The sequence below is a fragment of the Taeniopygia guttata genome, chromosome 3, assembly GCF_048771995.1.
Source record: "Taeniopygia guttata chromosome 3, bTaeGut7.mat, whole genome shotgun sequence".
Lineage (NCBI taxonomy): Eukaryota > Metazoa > Chordata > Aves > Passeriformes > Estrildidae > Taeniopygia > Taeniopygia guttata.
In genome coordinates this window covers 97,998,618-98,020,728 of record NC_133027.1, presented here as the reverse complement: position 1 = coordinate 98,020,728, position 22,111 = coordinate 97,998,618, and the positions used below count along the sequence as shown (strand labels likewise).

The following is a 22,111-nucleotide window of genomic DNA, read 5'->3' as shown; positions in this document are numbered from 1 at the left end:
GTTGGAAAGAGCTTTATCCCTGACCTCTGCCCAGGTGTGGCTGTAGGGTTAAATTCAACATCGGTCTTCCAGAAAGGGGAATGTTGATTTTGTGTTTTTAGCTCACCAACCATTGCTGGAGAACACAAGGCTTGTGTTTTAGCCACTTCATTGCTGTATATACTCTCATTTCCATTGTTCTATGTTTTCAGCATTCTTGAGTTCTTTCTTGGTCTTCCCCAGATGCCATCACTGTTGCTCATCATTCTTTCCTGCCGTGTGCCTCAGTGTCCAGAGGAAGGGGATGGCAAAAACCCCTTCCCACTGTCTGTTCCTTTTGTCCTTTGTCACCTGTGCCTTTCTTAGTCGTAGAGGTGGTTTTTACTTCTCCTAGACTTTCTCTAGTCACCAGGAGGAGATCTTGGAAGACAGGTCTGGGACTGGCACAGTCACAGGAAAAAGAGAATTGTGACAGGGGTAATGGCACCATGCTTTGTCATTTTTTCATCAACTAAGCCCTGATTTGGATCTGATTCTATTCTGCAGCCAGATGAGAGAGGGCAAATTTAATAATCCAGATAAGTGTGCAGCTTTTTGAGCAATTAGAGGATCAGTGGGTAAATACAAAACATGTCTTACTTGTGACAGATGACTCTATTACAATAAGAGAAGTATGAGTTCATCCTACTCAGGCATCTTCAAAGTTTCCCAAAAGTAGATAATTAATGCAACAATTCAGCTGTAAAAAATGACAAACTTATAAACACCCAGAAGAGGAATTTTGAAGAGGAATTTTGGCAACCTTAAATACAATTGTAGTATCGGCCATGTTACTGAAGCAGAGTTATAATATATAACTGTGCACAATATGTACAATTCTGACTATATTGTAATTCAGAAAACTTCGTATTGTATAGATCCACATCTTTAATAGAAAAAATGTTGCAGAAATGCTTCTTATTTATTGTGATAGCTTAGAAAACCAAAAAGACCAATCACTCCCTATCAAAAACAACCAATGAAATTACCAATGTAGAATATTTTGAACTAGTGTTACTCCTAAGTGTAAGAAACCTGTCCTGGGACATTCTAGACTAAATACAGATACTTGAAAAGCAAGAAACACTTCCATTTTCTAGGTCTGGAAAGTCAAAAAGGAATAAAACAGCCCTTGAATTTATTGTTTATGAGCTGGCTAGAACTAATAAACTTTGGCTAATTTAGGTGGTTTCTTGGTGGTTTGTTTTTTTGTTTTTTGGGTTTTTTTTTGAGTGTTTTTTTTTTACTTTTTTTCTCCCACCGTTTTGTTTTAGAGGAGGATGGAGCACATAGTCCAGATCTGAATAATAGGAAGGAACTCTCATTAAGGGCCTGGGTTATTTGATAGTAACCATGTGAGGCTGCTTCAGCAGAGCTGTAATACTACAAAATATTAGAGAAAATCCTTGAGAGATGGATTAGCAGTCAAAGCTGAATGCTGAAGGTAATTAATTGTTTGATTCCCTATCAGGTGTGTATACTTTCCCTTTTCTTCTGCATCAAATTTGAGGTTACTGGAAACAAACCAACTAACAACAAAGAACAAAGGAAGAAAGAATAATTTAGAACAATCACATTTTCCACAGTACCAGCTAAATAAATGCTTGAACAGGTATGTGGAAATGCTTGCCACTTCCAAAAAAAGAGATGAGGATGAAAGATAAGCACCTTCCTTAAACAGCATTTTTAGAAATCATTCAGCAGATAGTGAACAAATTACACTGGTGGGAGATTCCATCACTTCATGCAGAGGAAGATAGTCAGTATTTTAGTATTTTGGAGGAGTGGAGTATGGAAAGCCAAAATCTGACTGGAATTGTAACTGAAGGACATGAAGGGTGACATAAAGAGCTTTTACATGTGATTTGGCAGCAAAAGGAAGACAAGAGTGTATATGGGCCCCTGCAGATCTGGGTGATTAAACTAGCCATAAAGGTCAAGGAAAAAGAAGAGATCTTTTTCATCTTGGACTTTGCTGGGAAAAAACCCTTTCTCATCTCCCAGGCTTCTGTGGCAGGTAGCAGGGTTTGGGAGAGGAGGGAAACTCCCCACAGGAAGTCCACTTTCAAACTGGGCCAAATTTCTGCCAGGCTAAACCTGGAGAAAATCTTTCTTTTTCTCTCTGACTGAACTGAGAATATCCACACAAGTCCACTGGACAACATGACACTCATCTGAGTGTTGAGGGAGCTGGCCAGTTTTATTTTATTCTCACACCCTATAACATTGGATAGTCCATGGCATTTAAAGACTGCAGGTGACTGAAGAAAGGCTAATGCTACACATTTAAGTTCAGTTGTGTTTGACCCAGTGCCACTGACTTTAGGCTTAGTGGGCATGGGGAAAGCAGAGGACGTCATTTAAGCTTGTCTTTATGGTAGACTTCCTCAATAACCTTGTAACTGGGGAGATGTGGGTGAGGTGGGCAGACCCTGTGTGTGAAAAACTGGCAGCACACCCAGGCTTGAAGGTTGTGTGTCATTGGTTTGAAGTCTTGACTGATGCCCCGTTAGGAGGGGTCAGGGATCAATAGTGGAGCAAGTCTTGTTTGGCCAGGTCACCATGCAGGGGGTGGTACAGAGTGCCCCCTCAGCAAGTTTTCAGCTGGTCCCCTTGCCAAGCTGGAGAGATCACCTGATACACAGGAGGTCACCAGTCAGAGGAGGCTTGCCAAGCTGCAGAAATGGGCCAGTGAGAACTCGTGTTGGTCAGCAGAGACAAGGGCAAAGTCCTGAATGTGGGACAGACTATAGGATGCTACAGGCTGAGAACCAGCTGGCTTGGAAGTAGCCCAGCAGAAAAGGGCCTGGCCAAACTGGTGGACAAAAGAAGTTCCTCATGGGATTTCAACAGCTGCAGGGCTGTACTATCCATATACCCAGCAGGTACTGGCTCTGCGTGCTGCACTGGTGAGGCCACACTGGATACACACTGTCCAGTTTGGGAGCAGCCACTTCAGCAGAGCCTGCTGAGGTGGTAGGGGCTGAAGCTCATGCTGTGTGAGGAAGTGGGTTCAGCCACAGCAGGATCTAATTACAATGTGCACCTTCCCAGAGAGAATTACAGGGAAGATAGCACAAGTCTTCTTTCTGAGATGGTCACCAACAGGATGAGAGACAAAAGTGAGAAGCTGCACCCAGAGATATTCCAGTTGTGTGTAAAAAAACAAAAGTTGAAAGTGAGAGTGGTCAAGTAGCAGAACATTTTCCCTGAGTGGCTGTGGATTTTCCATCCTTGGAAAAAAAACTAGACAGGAAAAGACTTTGAGCAACCTAGTTTATCTTTGAAGACAGCTGTGGAGGGAGCAGGAGGTTGAACCAGTGACCTTCAAAATATCTTGCCCAACTTTAATTTTGCTGTGATTATAAATACACTTTCTACAAGGCTATCCTTGTGTTAGGGGGGGAACAGTATTGGTGACTGGATAATTGTCATGTCTCAGGGGTTACTGATATTACCTCCCAAAGCTTCAGTACAGCCACCATGTTGCTTTGTGGCTGAGCTTGCGTAGTGAGGATAAGGGCAGCAGTGTTATTGTTGCAACCTAATTAAATATTAGGTAATCACACAATATCTTCTGTCCACCAAATTCATGTGCATACTCTGATGTTGACCTCTGCACTCTCCTGGGTAAGCACAGCATGGTGTGGTCACAAAAATAAATGTCAGAAAGTGCCTGGGATCCCATATGGTACAGAATGCCCTGTTTAATACAGGGTGTGTCATATCATTACATGGTCAGTGCAATTTCTCATAGGAAGAGCATACATGGCATGGTTTCCTCTGCATTTCCATTGCCATAAGTGTCCTTCTGGATGTGCAGGATGTATTGGGAGAGCTCAGACTTCCCTGTAAGGACAGATAAAACGTGCATGTGCAAGGGGTGTGCTGCCAGATTGGTACTTGCTGTGCAACTTCTATGAGCAAGACAATATTGCACGTGCTGTGAATCTGACATGTCAGACTTGCCTTGCATGCAGGATTTATCTGTCTGGGACTATCCTAGATGTCACCTTGCAAAATCTGTCTATGTATCCTGTGATGTATCAGGCATTTTCAGATATATTTAGAAGTCACATGTGGCCAGGATTTGGAAAGACAGTAGGCCACCATGTCAGTGCTGCAATGGATTGCACTGGACAGAAAAACAGCATGCTTGGATTTTTCTCTTTTTTTTCTCTACATCTTGATAGGTGTAAATGTTCACTCTAACACTTACGAAATCTCCTTCTGACCACTCTGTGCAGCAGGAGCTGGCAGATACTCCACAGAAAAGCGAATCACTGATTTTATTCCATGGAGGATTCCAAGCTTGTTTTTTCTTGTGGTCTGTGTTCCTTAATATCAGCGTGTCGATTTCATGTCCAGGTCTCAGATGGGTTATTGGTGTTTTTATGTGAGATTAGATTTGTCCTGCTATTGTTGCAGTTATTTTACTTTTCCTACAGGAGGTCTGCTCCCGGCCTTTTATTTTGTGCTGGCTCTCAAGGCAATTGTTATTTCAGGCTTGTTAATTGTGTCTGCCAACTCCCACATAGCTCCAAGAACCTAACCCTGAGTGGGGTAGCTCACCATCTTCTATTGCCTATCCTTGGAATTAGGACCTGTCTCTCCCAGAATGACATGTACACTTGGCCTTTCTCTGGGCAACTGCAATGAGTTCTCACACCTGGAACTAAACATTCAAGACCAGGCATGTAGACTCTAGTATCTCATATCCACTCTGGAATCGGCAGAGGGGAAACTATTACGTAATCACTAGAAGATTACATCTTAACATGGCTTGTGAATAGCTCCTTGGAGCTCTGGGATTACTTGCTAATTTTTTCCCCTTCTTAATCAGAAATATATGGTGTTCCAAGTCCGTGTTTAAAAAAGCAAATGAACCAGACCCTCCTTACATTGGGCAAGAGATTAAAGGCTAGTGTCACAAGAATGTCATTGCACTATTTAAATGCCTCTTATTTGAGGGGAAATCATTAATTTTTCTTGTAACTGTACCTTTACTTAAAATGCAACTTCCTGTACAAGCTTCTCCTTCCTTCCATCAGAAATAAAGAGCCACAAAGTTAGAGAAAAGATTCCTTTGTGTGGCTCCATACATTTATGTAGTAAAAAGTCTTCCCCACTTCATCTAATGTTTTTTGGTGCATCAGCTCTGGCACTTAATCTCAGACTTAAGACCTCAGGAAATTTCAAATACCTATTCTGATAAAGAACCCAAGGCACCAGCACTAGTTCAGCACAAAAATACTTCTTCTGCATGCTTGAAAGAGGGTGTTGTTCCAGAACTAGACTGGCCTGAGATGCAAGAGTAGACAAGAGCATTGTATGGTACTGAAAACTGATCCCTCAGGCTTTCGGGAGGACCCTCATACAAGACACAAGTTCTATCTGAGGCTAACACCAGGCAGTAAGATGCTAAAGCCATGTGATCTAATATCTTTTAAATGTTACATTTTGATTTCCAGAAGAGTTTCTTAAGATGCTTTTCCAAAGGCTCTTAGTACTAGAGAGTTCATTTTTTTTTGTCTCTGACTAATGTAGTTGGGTCTTTTGTACTAAGCCAGTCTGATTTCTCCAATTGAAAGTGTAACATTCACCAAATATTCTACAACACTTGGTTTTGTTTTGTTTGGGTTTTTTTTGTTTTTTTTTTTTTTTCTGTGTGTTTTTTTTGGAAGAGGGTACAATCTTTGAATTGTAAGCAGAGATAGTTTTTTACTGAGACATATTTGGAGCAACTAATACACTTTATTTGAATCTTTGCCTCATCATGATTTTGAATACATGCAGATTAAACCTTTATGCTTTTGTGGCTTCTCTCTTAAAGAAGAGTGCCAAGAGGGTTTCTGAAGCATGGTGTGGTAGGTAGGATTTACTGGGTAGGATTTACTGACGTGCATTTGGCTGCATTACTCATCACCAGTTGGACTAATGGGCAGGACACCCTAGATATTGTCATTCCTATTTTTATCCAGCGGGACTTGTTGATACAATAGACACAATTACATCTGTAGAATTTCTGAGGTAGTTCCTCATTTTCTATAAATACCAACACCTTCTTTGTCAGTAACTCAGATTTAATAGCGCTTTTCACAGCACCACATCTGAGAGAGGAGTGTGTCCTGCTGGATACTGGCAGTGCTGGGAGGCATGGTGGGAAGTAGTTCCAGCTGGAAGGAGGAAAGGGGAGTTTTGTAAAATTAGCATCAAAGGCTGGGTCTTTTAAATATTTCAGTGCATGCATAGATATACTTCTGTGGGCAGTACTGTTTACTGCGTTTTCACAGTTGGAATCTGGTTTTATGGATTATAACAAATGTGTCACCTCGGAGTAACTAATTATATTGCACACCATGGCCTTTCAAAACCTCACAAATGCATCCTGAAATGAGCTCAAGCTTTCTGTCCAAAAAGACAAAGACTCCTCTCCCTGAAGCTAAAAGAATACCCATGTGTTGTTAGGAGTCCCCTGCCAAGGATGTGCAGTGCCAAAGACACAGCTGAACAGAACTAATTTCATTTTGCCAGGAGCATTGACACAAATGCAAAGTAGGTAGCTTGATAAATCTGCTTTGCTGTTATTGTAACAACAGTGTTAGCAGGAAAACCTTGATAGAACTTTTTTTTTTCTGAAAAACATAGTTCATGGCATTAATCTAGCCTGACTTTGCACATCTCTAAGTTAAGCAGTTGGCATAGCTATTTTCCTAGGCTTTCTCTGGAGAGGTGGAGGCAGCCACAAAGGTGATTCATCCCAGATCCTTATCATAGGATGGGATGTGTCGCTTTCTGGTGTCTCGCAGTGACACTGCGGGAGCCTAGCTCAGAGACCTTAGAGCATATCACTGACTCATAGGTGAGTAGAGTTAAAAGAGGTGAATTCTGGCCTACATTCTACCACTGTGATTGTAAATTTGGAAATTCAAACAGTGTCACATTGTCTGAGAGATGCCAATGTGCCACTAACAGCTGTGGCAGTGGAGCACTTACTCCCATGTTAGTGGGAGGCCAGCCTGTGGCTCGTGGATTGTGAAACTGTGCCGTCACATCCCTTGGTGATCTCTCATCATCTGTCCTCAAGGTCATAATGGCTCCTAAGACCCAGCTGTGGGAGGAAACCAGCCAGGCAGGGATGCTCAGGCCAGTATTGACAGGCCACCTGGAGAAGCAGAAGGTCTCCAAGGATGTTAGCAGGAAGGATCCAGGATGACCTTTGGGGATCTCTGAGGGTCTAGACCTACCACATCTTATCTTGAAACTGCTCCCAGAGCTCTCCATCCTCTTGATTCTTGTGTGTCTTGTGGCTCTTGGGCCTAACTGGAGCCTATGTACAGTTCATTAGGTAGTAAATGGTAGTCACTGATGCTTAATTAGTTTTGTTACTTTAAAAATATGTACACTATTAAAATGATTATGGAAATATTATCAGAGGAACAAAAAGCAACGTGAAAGTTTAAAAACCTTTCCTGATTAAGTGCAGTAAGCATTCTGTGTATATAGAACTGCCAGCAGTTTCTCTTCCCACCATCTCTCATCCTTTGTAAAAATAAAGAAATACAAGTAATCCATCTTGAAAGTAAAGCCTTTTCAACAAAACTATAAAATAGGCACTTTTGTTCACTAAGCCCATTCATTTTTCATATTAATTTTTCTATTTTATAAAAATAAGATCAATTATCCCATAACACATACTTGCATGCCTTCTTCAACAATATTTTGATAGCAATATTTCAACACTGAGAAAAGACTTAGGATCATCTACTTCATTGTTAAAAAAGTTTTACCATGCAGATATCCTAAAATATCTTGTATAAACATATTATGACTTCCCTGAAATCTTACGAGTTATTTGATACTAAAACATCCTTAATCTGTCTTCTGCAAAGAACTAATATATTACTCTACATCTTACTTTTGTAGCGTATTAAATCTTTGTGTTTTGTCAATATTGCCAACAAAATGATGATGAAATACATTGCAAATATTATGTGAATAATGACTATGCTACTTCACATATGCCCTAAAGTTTGTCATAGGAATAGCAATTTTAGTTATGCCTTTCAGTACCTTTAATGGCTTTTATCATTTTACCTTCATAACACAAATGCTTATAAACATTAATTTAAAATTTAAATTATTTAATGTATGGAACAAACCCTGTGGATATTCAGTCTGGATGTTTTTGACTAGAAGACAGCAAATTGAGGCAGATTTGGATTGTTAACAATTGCATCCATGACTTGGGTTTTGAAACAAGCCTTGATGAATAATACTGCATAGTTATTGCACTATCAAGCATTTTCAAAAGATAATTTAAATAGTAATTTTTTTTAATGAAACCATCTAGAATGCTCAGCCTGCTGAATTTTACATTGGACCTTTGTATTCCTTAGGGAATAACACTGGTGATGTTTCAAAAGGGAGCATTTTCAGGGGCAAGGCAATATAAAGCCTCTGAGATAGGGAATTTTTGCTGCTTGGATAAACATAATCAAAAATAGAATAGTAGAAATCATGTCTTCTGTGGTGTTCAACCTGTGCTGATTTATGCTCTTTGTTTCTTTATCAGTGGATATCAGACTGAGATCAATCTTCTCATTTCTAAAGATGTTTTCATTAAGGGTTTTCAAGTTCACCTATCATTTTTATTTGTCATTATATTGGATTTCTCTTTGTCCAGATCAGGCTGAACATTTTTCTTTCAGTTTTCTCCAAGGTTTTCATAGGGAGGAGAGAGGATTGTTCTGAGTGACACTGGCATGCAAATAAATAACACTGAAACTTGGAAGAGTGTTAATTAAAAATTATTATAACCTGACTGACCTGACTTGGCATCATGGTATCTTGCCAAACTGGCTCTTTATTCTTACGCGTGTCTGATTTGTGTTTGTGGTGTGAAGCTGATGAGCTCATGGAATTGTTTGGCCTAATCTTCCCCTCTTCACACTGCCAAAGTTTTACGTGAGGAAGAACAAGGAATATCAAAATTAGGTTCACTGCGTATGACTCATGGTGATTAGCCCAAGCAATATGTGGTATAGATTGTATTTTAATGAATTCAGGTCGATAACATATTGGGCCTGTTGTTTGTTTACCTAAATGAGATTTACAGTGTTTTAAGACTGGCTTACACCTGTGCGTAAGATCTATTGGCTTCAGTGCACTTTTTTTTTTTTTTTTTTTTTTTGATACTTACCTGTGTGGGGCCACATAAGGCCCACTGAAACAAAATAGAATGTGTTTAATTACGTAGTTAATCCACAACAATGTAGCACTCAATTTGCTGTGACTTCTGACCACATTGCCATCATTTTAGCTCTGCAGAAGAGGAGCAGTTTGGGTGGTTGTGAACAAGAAGGACTGGAGTCTTAGAGAGATCTGTCAGTTAAAAGAGAAGCAGATCTTATCTTTACATCCATATGTGCTATATAGATATCAGAAGGATGTGTCTTAGAGTCTTTGAAGTGAGATGGATCTAACAATTGTCCTGTTCCTCATTCCCATTCCCAGAGGGACACTGGGCTGTGGGCTGGGGCTCTGGAAGATGCAGGTCTCCCACCTCAGCTCTCCTTCCCAGCTGGCTGCTGTGCTCATTATCCGGGGTGGAGTGCCCCGGTGACACACCTCTGCAGCATCTTGTTTTGGAGTTACTTGGTAGGAGTGCTGTGCTGAGCTGTGCAGCCATATCCTGCATTTAACTATAGGGTTACACGAGTAATAGGTCAGGTAGTTCAACCAAAGTTATTCAGAATATGTAGCACAGGTGATGCAATTACCCAATACATGCTGTGGGACCCCTCTCTGTGGCCAGTAATTGTCAGTGGGGTTTGACATGTGACCAGCACATTCTCAATATGATTTATCACACTGTCTTTTTTTGCATCTCCTTTTTTTCATAATTTTTTGTAATATTTCAAGAAGAATTCCTCGATTATTTCCTCTGTTTCCTGAGGCATGCATAGTAGCCACAATCTGACATTACATTCCATTGCATTATTTACAGCACATAAATGCAATGTCTTTAACGTCCCTGTACCAGTGATCCCAGCAGGCTCAGGCAAAGTGAGTCCTACTTTTGTAGCTATTTAGTTTGAATTTAAGTCTGTCCATGCCCCTGCAAGCTTACAGTTTTGAAAGAGGAGACAAAATGGATAGGTAACATGGACAGAACAGGTTGAGTAGAGGGGATTTCCCTCCCCCTGTAGGTTTATTCTTAACATTGGCATCAGTCTTTCAAACTATTTGAAGGGAACTTATTGCTGAGAAGTGATGAGAATGGGAAAGGAAAGACAAATAGCAGCACAGTAGTGTGAAGAGAAAGAGCAGAAAGAGTGAATTTGACTCAGAGAAGCTTTTGGTGACTGGCTTCATAGAAATAATACAATAGAAAGTGGAGAAAAAGTCCATGGTCAAATCACATGAGGAGTCAGTCCAAAATTTCCAAATAGGTCGCTGATGTTTGCTGGCAGCTTTTAACTTCAGCTGGAAGAAAAGAGCCTCTTTTCTCCACAAACCAGAATCAATGTGTAATGCTTTTCTCCTCCAACTCAAGTGACTTGTGTTAAGAGGGCAGCTTTTGGACAAGGACCTTGGACCAAGTCCTGTTTGGGTACAGTGGAAGATTTCCAGCTGTATTTTAAAGCACCATTCACCTCTTGTGTCTGAACTATTTATTTGCAGTGGGGTCACTCCCAGCTTCCACTACTGCTAGGACATTAATGGTCTAAATAACTGCACCTGCTACATTAATGAAAGTGTGCAGAAAAGCTCAAGTAATTTAGAAAATTATGTATTGTTTTGGGGTGCCAAGAAGGACAGAAAGATACAAGTGGCAAGAAGTTGGTCAAAAGAAATGGGGATTTCAGATCGCTTGCTGTGTTGTTGCCACAGTGTTAGCAGTGCTGCTAATGCTTTCAGTATTATACTGACTGTATTCAGCTTTGTAGTTGAATGTGTTGCAGAGTGGGAGGGCTTTTTGACTAAGAGAAGGAATTGGAATAATGTTTATTTTTAAAGAAGTCCTTCTTTTTATTTTGCTGGCAGGTTTTTAAGATTGTGAGATTTGTTTAAGACCAATCCCTAGCAAAGAAATAAATAGGTCATTTGGCATCTTTGGATCGAAAAATCAGAGGAAAGCAGAACTTTAAACAATCCATTCCTTGCTCCAGTCTGCAAACATGAATCGTACCAATATGATTCCTGATAAATGTTTGTCTAACCTGTTTTTGAAGTCTTTTGCAGCCTCCTCAAGCAATCTATTCAAGTCCTTATTATGCCTACTGGTAAGAGGAGCCATTTCTAATGTCTAGTCTAAAACTCCCACCTGCAGTTCACACCCATTACTTCTTATCGTGCCATGCTGGGCATGAAGAACAGCTTAATTCTCTTCCTCTCTGCTTCCATCTTTTATGTATTAGATAATGCTTGCATTCTCCTGCATGCGCCTTTTTCTGTGCAGCTGGACTTGGATGAATATAGATTGAAGGGGAAAAAAAGAGGAAAAAAAATCACATTTCTGGCTGAGACAGTCATTTTAGCTGCTCAGGCAGCAAGTGGCTGAAATGGAGGAGTTAGAAAATGCTGGGCAGGGCAGGGTGATTTGCTTAAGGCGATCTGAGGCCCTAAACATGTGCACAAGAGAGAGAGGCTGGTGCCTGCCATGTGTTGCACATCTCTCATGACAGTGCCTGTTTGGCATTTCTGTCTCACCTGCCCATGTCTCAGCCTGCATCTCTCACCCGTCACCTGAACTGTGGCCAGGAACTGTAGGTGCTGATGTGGAGCCTGATTTTGAGGGATTAGGTTAGTTCTCTGCTTCCATTTTTAGTTGTCTCCATTTTTGAACTCAGAGATGGGTAACAAAAAGTAGGGAATGAGAAATGTGTCGGCTGGTAACTGACCCACACTCCTTAATTCAGCCCTTCAAAGTCATACTCCAAGATACAGGAGATATCCATGAAATACCTTCCCCCTTCTTTCTTCACATCTTGCAGGTCCTGGCAAAGATCCCCAGAATTGTTGTTCAGAATTATCCCAAACATGAATCCCTGACTGCTCTCAGCATCTGCTCCAGACCAGTGTCCCTTAGCATGGGTACGACAGAGGCTTCCCAAATATCCTAGGCAGACATTCCTAGGCACTTAGGAGCACCAATCCTTTGGCTGTCCACTCTGTCTTCTCCCAAGTGTCCCAGCCATGCCAGCCTTTCCTCATGGATCATTTGGGTCACCTATATGGTGATACAGTCTCTAAAATTGCAAGTTCACATGGTGCTTGGTTTACTTGGTGCTGCCTATGCTTTGGGTTTAGGGAGCAGCTCTCCAGTTCTCCAGGTGTGAGGCACACACGTGGGTGGGTGAAATCCTCATCTCATGGGGATTTTGTGGTGTAAACAGTGCTTTGTTCCTTTGAGGCTGACAGCTGAATGAAGACACAGAGCAGTTTGCATGATTTAAAGCTGTTTTTTGCAAACCCGAATAGTCACTGGGGTCACATTTTCTTTTCTGTGATGAAGACCATAAACTTACTTTTAAATTAAGAAAATTCACATTCTTTTGCTAGTTGTGTGATTCTGAGAGGTGGGAACGGAAGCATAAGGCTATAATGCTATTTATAATGCCAAAATATTTAGAGCAAATGAGATTCTTATGAAGTGGAGAGGAAATAATTATTCTCATGTCACTTAATTATTGAAAGAGAAAGCCTATGGAAATTTTTTCTCAAGTCCATGAAGTCTAGCATTGCCTCATTCCACTCCAGTAGTGGACTTCACAAATGGTCAGTATGACAAATCTTACCTGTAGGCTAAAATTGGAAGAGAAATCTCCATTTTTCTAAATTTTCTAAAAGAACACAGTTTGTATTGTGAACTGTGATTTTTTTTTTTTTTTTTAATTGAGGGAGGCATTTTCTCATCTTGGAATGGGAGTGGGTATTAACATTACAGGTGTAGGAATTGGTATTACCTCTGATGATATGAATCTCAATTGAAATGAACCTGGAAAAGTCCCCCAAGCATTTTCTGTTGATAACTGTGACACCCAGTGGTTATTTAAAGAAGTATAAAATGTAGTACAGTAGGATTGCAGTGAACCTAAAGGCTGCACAAAATACTGAGGTTTATACAGTAAATGTGTGCTTTTAGAGTAGTACTCTTTTCTTTGGTGTTCAGATACTAAATTTAAGCTACTTTAGGAGTTGTGAGGCTTTAATCCATTAGGTTTATGATTTGCCATATTTAAAACATACACACACACACATAAATATATTTATGTATTTACTTGTACAAAGCTTTTTAATACATGTTGAGGCTGAGTTTATAACTCTGGTGAAACACTGACAAAAAGTAGCTATGAAGTATGAAATGGCTTTTAATTCTTGTTGGCGAGAAGCTGGCTCAGAAGAAGTGTGGGAGATAAAGGAACCTTGTTTCCTCTCCTTTGTTTGCCACTGACTCATTGTGTGGCATAGAACAATGCTTGTGTGCATGGCTGATAAGTGCTTCAGTCTGCTCATAAAGGTGCAAGGTTGTAATTAGTATTAATCTAGGTGGCATTCACCTCCAACCGTTCATGCCAGAGTCAAGAATGATTAAGTTACATGCTGTGTATAATGCCTCATATTTGTATTCCAGAGCATAATATTACTTTATGAGCTGTGTTTTATTACAGGGCACTGAAAACAGATTTACTCCCATATACCTGCTAAATGAGAAATTAAACCCTATTGTTTAGGGATCACTGACCATTAAATATTTACTCCGGGTGGCATGTTTAAAATAAAGGAATGCCGTTAAAATTCAGAACATCAGTGCAGTGGACCAAACAGCAGGTGCCCATTATAAATAGATTACTGTATGTATTGTTTGGGAATGTCTCAGGGAACTACTGAAGCTTTTTCTTGCAGGTAAGAAGAATTACACAACAAAAGGGGCAATGTCAGAAGGCATCCCCTTATAAGCCTGGAGATTAGACAGAGCTGCAAAGTCAGTTGCTGCCTAAGGCCCTGTCTTGGCTGCATTAGCTGTGGTTGTACTGTATGCCTCAGCACTGTGCTTCAGCTCCCTGAGTGTGTGCCTTGTCTTCATCCAGAGCTGGGGTGACATCTGTATTCCCACCCTTTATTAATCTCTACCCTACCCAGTTTTCATGCAGGGAAACTGCAGCCAGGAGGGGAGAAATGAGACATGCTGGCAAGTCCAGCCATATCATGGTGAGGAGAGAATCAAGACACACACAAAAACACAAGCTGAATGGCTGTGCTACAGCATCACTTTGCAAGAACATCAATATTATCTATTTCACACTATTTTTTTATTTTTATGATCATCAGTGTTTCATATTTAATAGGATCATATGAAATATCAAATTGTCATAAGAATCTTAAATTCTGAATTCAGGATAAAAATACCTTAAGACAACTACACATGTTGGAGCTAAACTTGTTTATCATGAAAAAACAGGGTTTGGATGTTACTACTTGGAATTCTGTAAGGTTTAGTAGTCCTTGTTTCACACCTGCTGCCCAGTCTTTACAAGGACACAAAAAGATGGAAACAGAAGAGTGAAAATGAAGTAATGCTTGATAAAGTGCAGTGTTTACTCTGTTGCTAACAGACTGTCACCCGTTGTTAACTGCAGGATGAAGAGTGCTTTTGTCTTCCAGCTTCTGATAAGAACAAATGTGATAAAATGCTGTTCTAACAGAAGAATATATGCTGGTGTTTACTGATATATACTAACACATGTATACACTTGGCTCAATCCTGGTTTAGTCTCCAGAAGGAGGTGATGAAGAGATACTTTGCTCTTTAACCTAACCCTGAAATATGGATATGCAGAAATTTGGTTTTACTTGGTGTCCCTCTGCTGTTTATTTTATACTCAAATTACTTGAATTCTTGAATTCTAGCTCTGGGTCATTGATGCCTACTCTTGGTTTGGTTTGTTGAATTATACACAGTTCATTTCAATCCTTCCATGAGTTTGGCTGGTTGATTGTGTTGGATTTAGTGTTAAAAAGTTTGGTTTTATTCCTCAAAGACTGGGCAAATCATGTTAGAAACCAGTTTGTCTTCTGCTTTGTTTATATCGTATTTTGCTAGCCAGCATAAACAAAGCCTAGGGCAATTTGCCATCCTATTCTAGACAGGATGTCCAAAAAGTGGAGTCAACGCAAAGTCTTCTGTTTACACTGTGAACTGAGTTTGGAGTTTTTTGCTTCCCTGTTCTGGATTCTTTGTCCCTAAAGTGATTCCTTATCCTATGAGGAGAAAACTACAACTCACAGTGCACAAATCTGCATTTTTAGGTAAAAGATATGTAGTAGGTGGAGGAAATGTGTCCCAAAACTTGGATTACAGAAAAAGCGTACGCTGAGAGAAGAAAGAAGTCTGCCATGTATGTTGATATTTACCTTAGTTTCTGTGTTGGGAAGAGCATACTTGAAAGATATGAGTAGTGATGTGCTTTATCCCTTCCCAGGCTTGGCATGGAAGAGAGTTTCCCAGTAATTATTATTAATTGCTGTGATGCAGCACTCCAGTGGTTGATGAAGTGTCTCTGGTGTCTCACTGAAATGGAATGTTTCAGATACAGACATGAATATCATAGAAGACACTTTTGCCAATAAAGCTACACCCCTGCTGATTAGCCAGTGCCCTGAGGTCTTGTGATAATAAGGTCTGACTTAAACCTCCACACTCGTCCCTCTGCACACCTCCTCTCTATGTCAACGCAGCTCTTCCAGCACTCAAGTTCATTTCGACAGTTAAAATTTGGCTCCTTGCTCTCAAGAACATCGAGGTCTGATCTTTGTGAGTGGTGGCTGCTAGACATGCACATTCATTTATTAATTTCAGGGAGAAAAACAAGAAAAGGGGACAAAGAAAAGAGCTTAGGAGTGGAAAAAGAGCCAGAGCTGCAGGAGCAGCCCCACAGCCTGGTGGTAGCAGGGTGAGCCACAGTGCTCTGTCGGGAGATCAAAACAAGTGGATCCACCCTCATAATCTTCCTCTTGCACAACCCCTGACATGGCTCTGTGTGGCTGTGTTTCACACTGAAAAAAGGTGAACAGAGGGCAGACCACTGACTTAAACAACAGTTAGAGGAGCTAGAAGTGAATTTTTAGATAGTCCCTGCAGGCAGTTCACTGAATAAACTGACAAGTATAAAGAATGTAGTAAGCAAGTTGATTTTTGTATCAGGGTGCAACTAATTTAATAGTTACCAGACCAGACTCCTGCCTTCTGGTGTTTTGAATTCTGAGGTATGAAAATAAAATGTGTGAAGAACAAAACAGGATTTCTAGATGGTGGGAGTGAGCAAGATTTTATTAAGGATATTTGTTTAAATAGTGCTACAGCAGATGCAATACAGATCATACCATCTCACTCAGTCACAGGAGTTCAAGAGTTGAAAAAGGCCATTTAAAACTTGTGTGTATAAATAAGTGTCAGAGAAACTGAATAAATTTTCTCTTGAAGTTGAAAAACCTTCTCAGACACTATAAATGAGAGAAATTTCATCTTATTCACCGATAAGCCTTTCCAGAGCAGTCAGTGATTCACAGATACAATGTCAGTCCTAAAAGCCTTCCAACCTGAGGAGAATATGAAATGATGAAGCATCCTCTGCTGCACATCTGCTTGAAGTACAGCATAATGCTGTTTTAGCACCCATGGTTTCAGGAGCACAGGCACCAGTCTCAAGTCACTGAACACTCCTGTTGTGGCAAGACAGGACTGTCCCTTTTCTGTGGAGTTTTTTGTTTAGGTTTTGGTGTGGTTTTGGTTGGTTGGTTGGTTGGTTTTTGTTGTTGTTGTTATTGTTGTTGTTTTTTGGGTTCTTTTTCCATCTTCAGGCACGAATAGCCAAGGGAGGAAGTAACTGACTGATTGATTACTTGTGACTACTGATGAAGGCCCTTTTAAAAGGAAAAGTCCTGTCTGCTGCTTTCCAGAAGTTCAGATGGAGCACTGTGCTTTGCTTCATCATCACTTACATTGTGTAGTATTCCTGTAGGAGTGCGAAGAATGGGCAAGAGACCAACATAGAAATTTTAAAAAGTTAGTGATATAATATCTTGGCCATTGATTATAGCAGGATTCAACCCAGCTGTGCTGGAAATGTGCTCTGTTTGTTTGGACAAGCAATTGCACCCATTGGCATCTCATGGCCTTATTTGATTTAGGACAGAAGTTTCACAATTAGCTTAAGCCAATCTGGGACTGTACTGCTGCCAAAGGGACATTCCTCCCCCTCTTACATCAGACCAAGCACCCACATGACCATACAATAAACTGATCCATCTGAAAACCAGCCCTGGGGGGGTAGGAAAGTGGGAGAGATTACTTTTTTAAGTCAGAAAGTTAAGCAAGAAGCCAGAAGGTTGCCGGGGCTTATGAAATGGGTGGACTGGCAACAAGGATCTAGGGGGATGGAGAGGTGAGACCACCACCTCTGAGGCAGTGGGATTCAGCAGGTGAGTCCCATTTGAAGTCCCTTTAGCGTGCAGTGTGGCCCAAGAAGGATTCCTCTGGAGGGAGAAGCAGGTTGTGCTGCCACAGCAGCAGCTGTGCTGAGTGTGTTGGAGGGGTTGTACTTCAGATTAGCTCTGGGCTTGTCCCTGTAGGAGCTTGCTGTAATGGGTGTGCTCCTGGAGTGTGTCTTCTACTTCAGTTGATAACACGATCTTGTGTAGATGCACACAGTGTGTACCTGGGTACACCACTGCTACTCATTTTTTTTTGAGATTTTGAGATGCTCCCATCCTGGGGAAGTATTTAGAGTCTGTTTAAACTCTCCTCTTTGGGGGTGAGAGGCAGGAATATAGCAGAGCCAGTGTTGAGCAAGAAAAGAGAGACCACAGGGATTTCATGTGGTTTTATCCCCACAAGAAACTGAGTCTTTTCTGTGGTCCTGGTTTGAAGCAATGGAGGTGTGCCAATGCTGAAGCTCAGCTCCCTGTGTGGTTCCTATTGGCCATGGTGCACTCAATGTTCTTCCTCTTTGTGGTCATTCCCAACACAGAGGTCTCCTCTTCTCAGCTCCTGAGTGCTTCACCAAAGCAGTCTGTGAACTCACACTCTAGATTAAATGTGCCTTTTTGGACAGCATCCATAATTTGCCATTTGGGGGTGTTTTGTGCAGTTTAGTGTATTTAGTCACTTACTCATATTTTTCATGGGTCACTCTGGTAGTAAAAGACAGCAGGGGGCACCAAATCTGCAGAATTCTGTTAAAATTGCAACATCTAGGTCCATGCTCATAAAATTTAAGTTATTCGGCATACTTTCAGTTTAACAGTTATTATGCATACTTTCAGTTTAACATCTGTAAGTTCATTCTATCACTGATATTTTCTAAGATATCTCCTTGCTTCTCAAGAGTTGCAGTGCTGGAAGTCGGGGTTGAATTTCCACAAAAGTATACGTTTGGGCCAGTAGCAGATTTTCTCCTGCCAGTTGTCATCCCATTTCCTTCCCTACTTAGTGCTGTAGGCTCCAGAGTTCATGCCCAGGAAGACATTTGCTAATACTTAATTCAGGAAGCAGTTTGTATTTGCAGAATTGGATTAACTGAGGGCTTTGCTTTTAAGCTCCAAAGTATCCTGATATTTGCATTGTGGAAAGACTTTGTGCTGAAATCAGTGTTGGACTATCTAAAGGAGTTCTCAATGGCCATGTAAAATGTTTTCAAGCCTAGAATAAGCAATGTAGCTGCCTCTGTACTTTTGAAAAAGCTGGAACTCAACTATCTTCCAGGTTTTTAAGAAAACATCCTCTGCAAAATAAAAACGAAACACAAAATATATTCTCTAATGGTTCTTTGAGTATTGATATAAACATAATCTGTGAGCATGAATCTGATTCAAAAGCCTTCCTAAACTGAACGGTTCACACTCATGAGACAGCTGGGGGTACACTCAAAGAAGTAAATCCTATTATTTTTGTATATAACATATAAGTATTATTAGTATTTTGGAAGTGCTTCAGAGTTGGATCCTCATTTGATAACATACAAAGAAAAATAGCATTGCAGTTTGACAGACACTTCGAGAAATCTATTAATTGTGAGCTACTAGTGGTGTACTTATGTAACACACTCAACCCTTCCTGAGATGGTCATCACATGATTTTTTTTTTCTGCCCTGCATGCCCAGTCTTGATTTCTATTCTTCTAAATTTAAAATCCTTCTTTGAAAAATCAGACCATAAAGAGAGAGAACGAGTCATGCAACTAAGAAGAGAACCTAGGTCTGAGATATGAATTCTCATCCTGTAGCTTCTGGTAAGTAATTTTAGTGTCAGATTCATAAAATAATTTGGTTATTTGAATTATAAGTTCAGCTGGGTAGGTGCATGCCTAAATAAGTAGCATTTCCAGGCTTATTTATCTACTTTAAATGTAATCACTCATTGGATAAAACAGGCAAACAACAGACCTGCTAAGCTTTCCAGAACAGCATGTTCTTACAGGCAGTTGCCATTGTTTCAGTCAGCAGGAAAAAAACGCCTTATCATAGGACCAAGACTCAGGTAAGAGCAAATAATGTGCATATTAACAGCTTGGTAAGTGTCTAACAGCCCTGTCCTGCTCTGTGCTGAACTGATGGCACATGCTGCACTCATCTGTGCATGTACAGTCTGCCCAATTTGTTGGAATTCAGTGATTTGGGCAGATCAAAAATGTTAAGAGCAGGAGCTAGAAGTGTGATTTCCTCTAAGGAGATACTACTGGATTACTCTTCATGATTGTTTTACTGAGCATTTTCTCTTTGGGTTCCCAAATCTTGTATTTTTGATTGTGTGGTTTCACAGATTTGCTGACCTTACAGCGTTATTGTGAAGAGAAGTACATAAAATACTGGAAAGAGTACTAATACTGCCATAATGAGGATTGCATAAATATCTTGTGTAGGTAGACTCTACATTATCATTGATTTCTTTAGAGAAAATTTACACCCCTGAACTTTTGGCTTCTCACAATAGCAGGTTAAAATAATGATTTCAAACCCATATTTTACTCCTGTCGAAAACTGTGTAAGACTATAAATAATAGATTTGGATGGTTCCTTAATCACCAGTAGGATTGCTGTGTTTTTTCTGTCTCCATAGCTCTTAAACCTTGTCAGCTGGAGCATCCCTGGAAGTGTCCAAGGTCAGGCTAGATGGGCCTTTGAACAACCTGATGAAGCAGAAGATATCCCTGGATCCGTGTGCATGACAGTTTTGAATGTGGACTATGGAAGCATGGTTTGGTTGGCATTTTTACATTACCATTAATGTCATGTTGGAAATATGCAACTTTAGTGATGTATTCTCACTTTCATTTCTTTGTAGTTTTTCTACCTCCTAATTTAAATCACTTTTTGTAGTTTCAGACCATTATATTTTATCCTGTGTGTAGTGGATAGAGAACTGTATTTCCATACTTACTACCACTTTACATTTATGTTTTCATGTGTGTCTGCAGAGTTTTCTTTTCATGGAATGAGCTCAGTTCTTTCTGCTTTATGTCCAAGGCAAATAGCTCTAATATCTCCTGAATTATCTCAAATATGTTTTCTGTTTTCATTCTGGATTGATATAATTCAGTTTGTTCCATTTGTGATAAAACATGCATCTATTTTTCTGAGTACTGGGGAAAATGCAGCTGGTTTTGCTAACCATGATTTATCATCAAAATGAAAGGATTCTGCACATGGGATTTGCAGGATCATACCTCAGGTCTAGAACTATTCAAAACTTCCACTAATATTTTGGATAACAAGGTAGAGAGGACTATTAAATAGCATCCAGCCATCAACTGTGGAGGATCCCTTAACTGCCCTTGAAAGGGTAGGATGTAAATTGAGAATCATCATGAGAGTTCAAGAAATCAGTGTCAAAAGTATGCACAACTCAACAAATTAAAATGAGAGCTACTTCATTTAGGTAGGAATAATTAAATACACAATAGTAAGAGTGGGAACAATCAGACAGCACTGTGAAACAGATTGCAGAGCTAGCATATATGGCTTTAATTGCTCATTCTTCTTCCCAAAACCTATTACTTTGTTATAGAAAGAATTTTAGTTTCGTTTCATACAATTTTCCTTTGATTAATCATTGGTCCTTGCTATTTTTTTGTTGCTCTCTTCTGGATACTTGCTTAATTTAAATCAAGAGAAAAAGAATGAAATAAACAATTACATATGCCAAAATGTTGACTGTTCCAAGGCTATTCCTTTTTCTTAAGATGGCTTTTATCTTTACTAGTCTTCTGGAACCTCATCTGTCTTTCAGGATTTCTCAAGTATTTAGTCAGTCTGAGATTACAGCAACTTCTGCAATATAAACCAGACTGGAAATGTGTGCCAGTCTCCTTACAGAACTCACTTTCCTGGAGGGACATTTCATGCATATCTCAGACTGCCTCAAAATGTTCTATGGTATGTAAGAAACATTTTTGTTACTGTCAAAGATAGTAAAATGTTACTTTTTGTGGAGAAGCACATTTCCACAGTGTATAGAGATGCCATAAAACTTGCAGATTGAAGCAGAATTTCGTTGAAGAAGTTGTATGGACAGAAGGGAGAATATCTGCTGTACTTGTGAATTTGAGAAATATTCAGATATGAAGTTGTATGGCAATCCATTTTCACAACATAATATGACAGTAAATTCAGACACCTCAGATTTGCAGGGTTTGGAATTCACGTATGGTGTTCAGAGACAGAAGACACTAAATAAGTTAATGAAAGAGGGAATTGCTCTTGGTTTATCTAGAGACTCCCCCCAGTTTGGTTTCACACCTTGCCTAGGAATTCAAACAAGCTGAATGTATCTTTGCCTTGCAGCACTGTTAAATTAGTGTTCCTACAACTGGGATTTCTAAATTCAAAGTTATCTTTTTAAAGAAGACCCTGGCCATGTAGTGGGGAACAATGGAAGATTTCATGCAGTTTCCAAGTGCCTTTGTAGTTAAGAGCATATTCTTATTGATTTAAAATAAAGTTCTACACCTGACAACAAAGAATACTGATAAATAAAATCAAAGAACTGCAAACAGTCTAACGTGTTTGGGTTCAATTCAGGCCTGGCAGC

The 22,111-nt window shown here is 40.0% G+C and overlaps 1 long non-coding RNA gene across 1 annotated transcript; it reads left to right on the top strand.

The window, feature by feature from the left end:
* Positions 1-12,830: 12,830 nt before the first annotated feature.
* On the top strand, positions 12,831-21,228 carry LOC115494499 (uncharacterized). The gene is made up of 2 exons (XR_005979985.2): positions 12,831-19,313; positions 20,141-21,228. It is a non-coding gene; the product is annotated as an uncharacterized lncRNA (long non-coding RNA).
* The last annotated feature ends 883 nt before the right edge of the window (positions 21,229-22,111 follow it).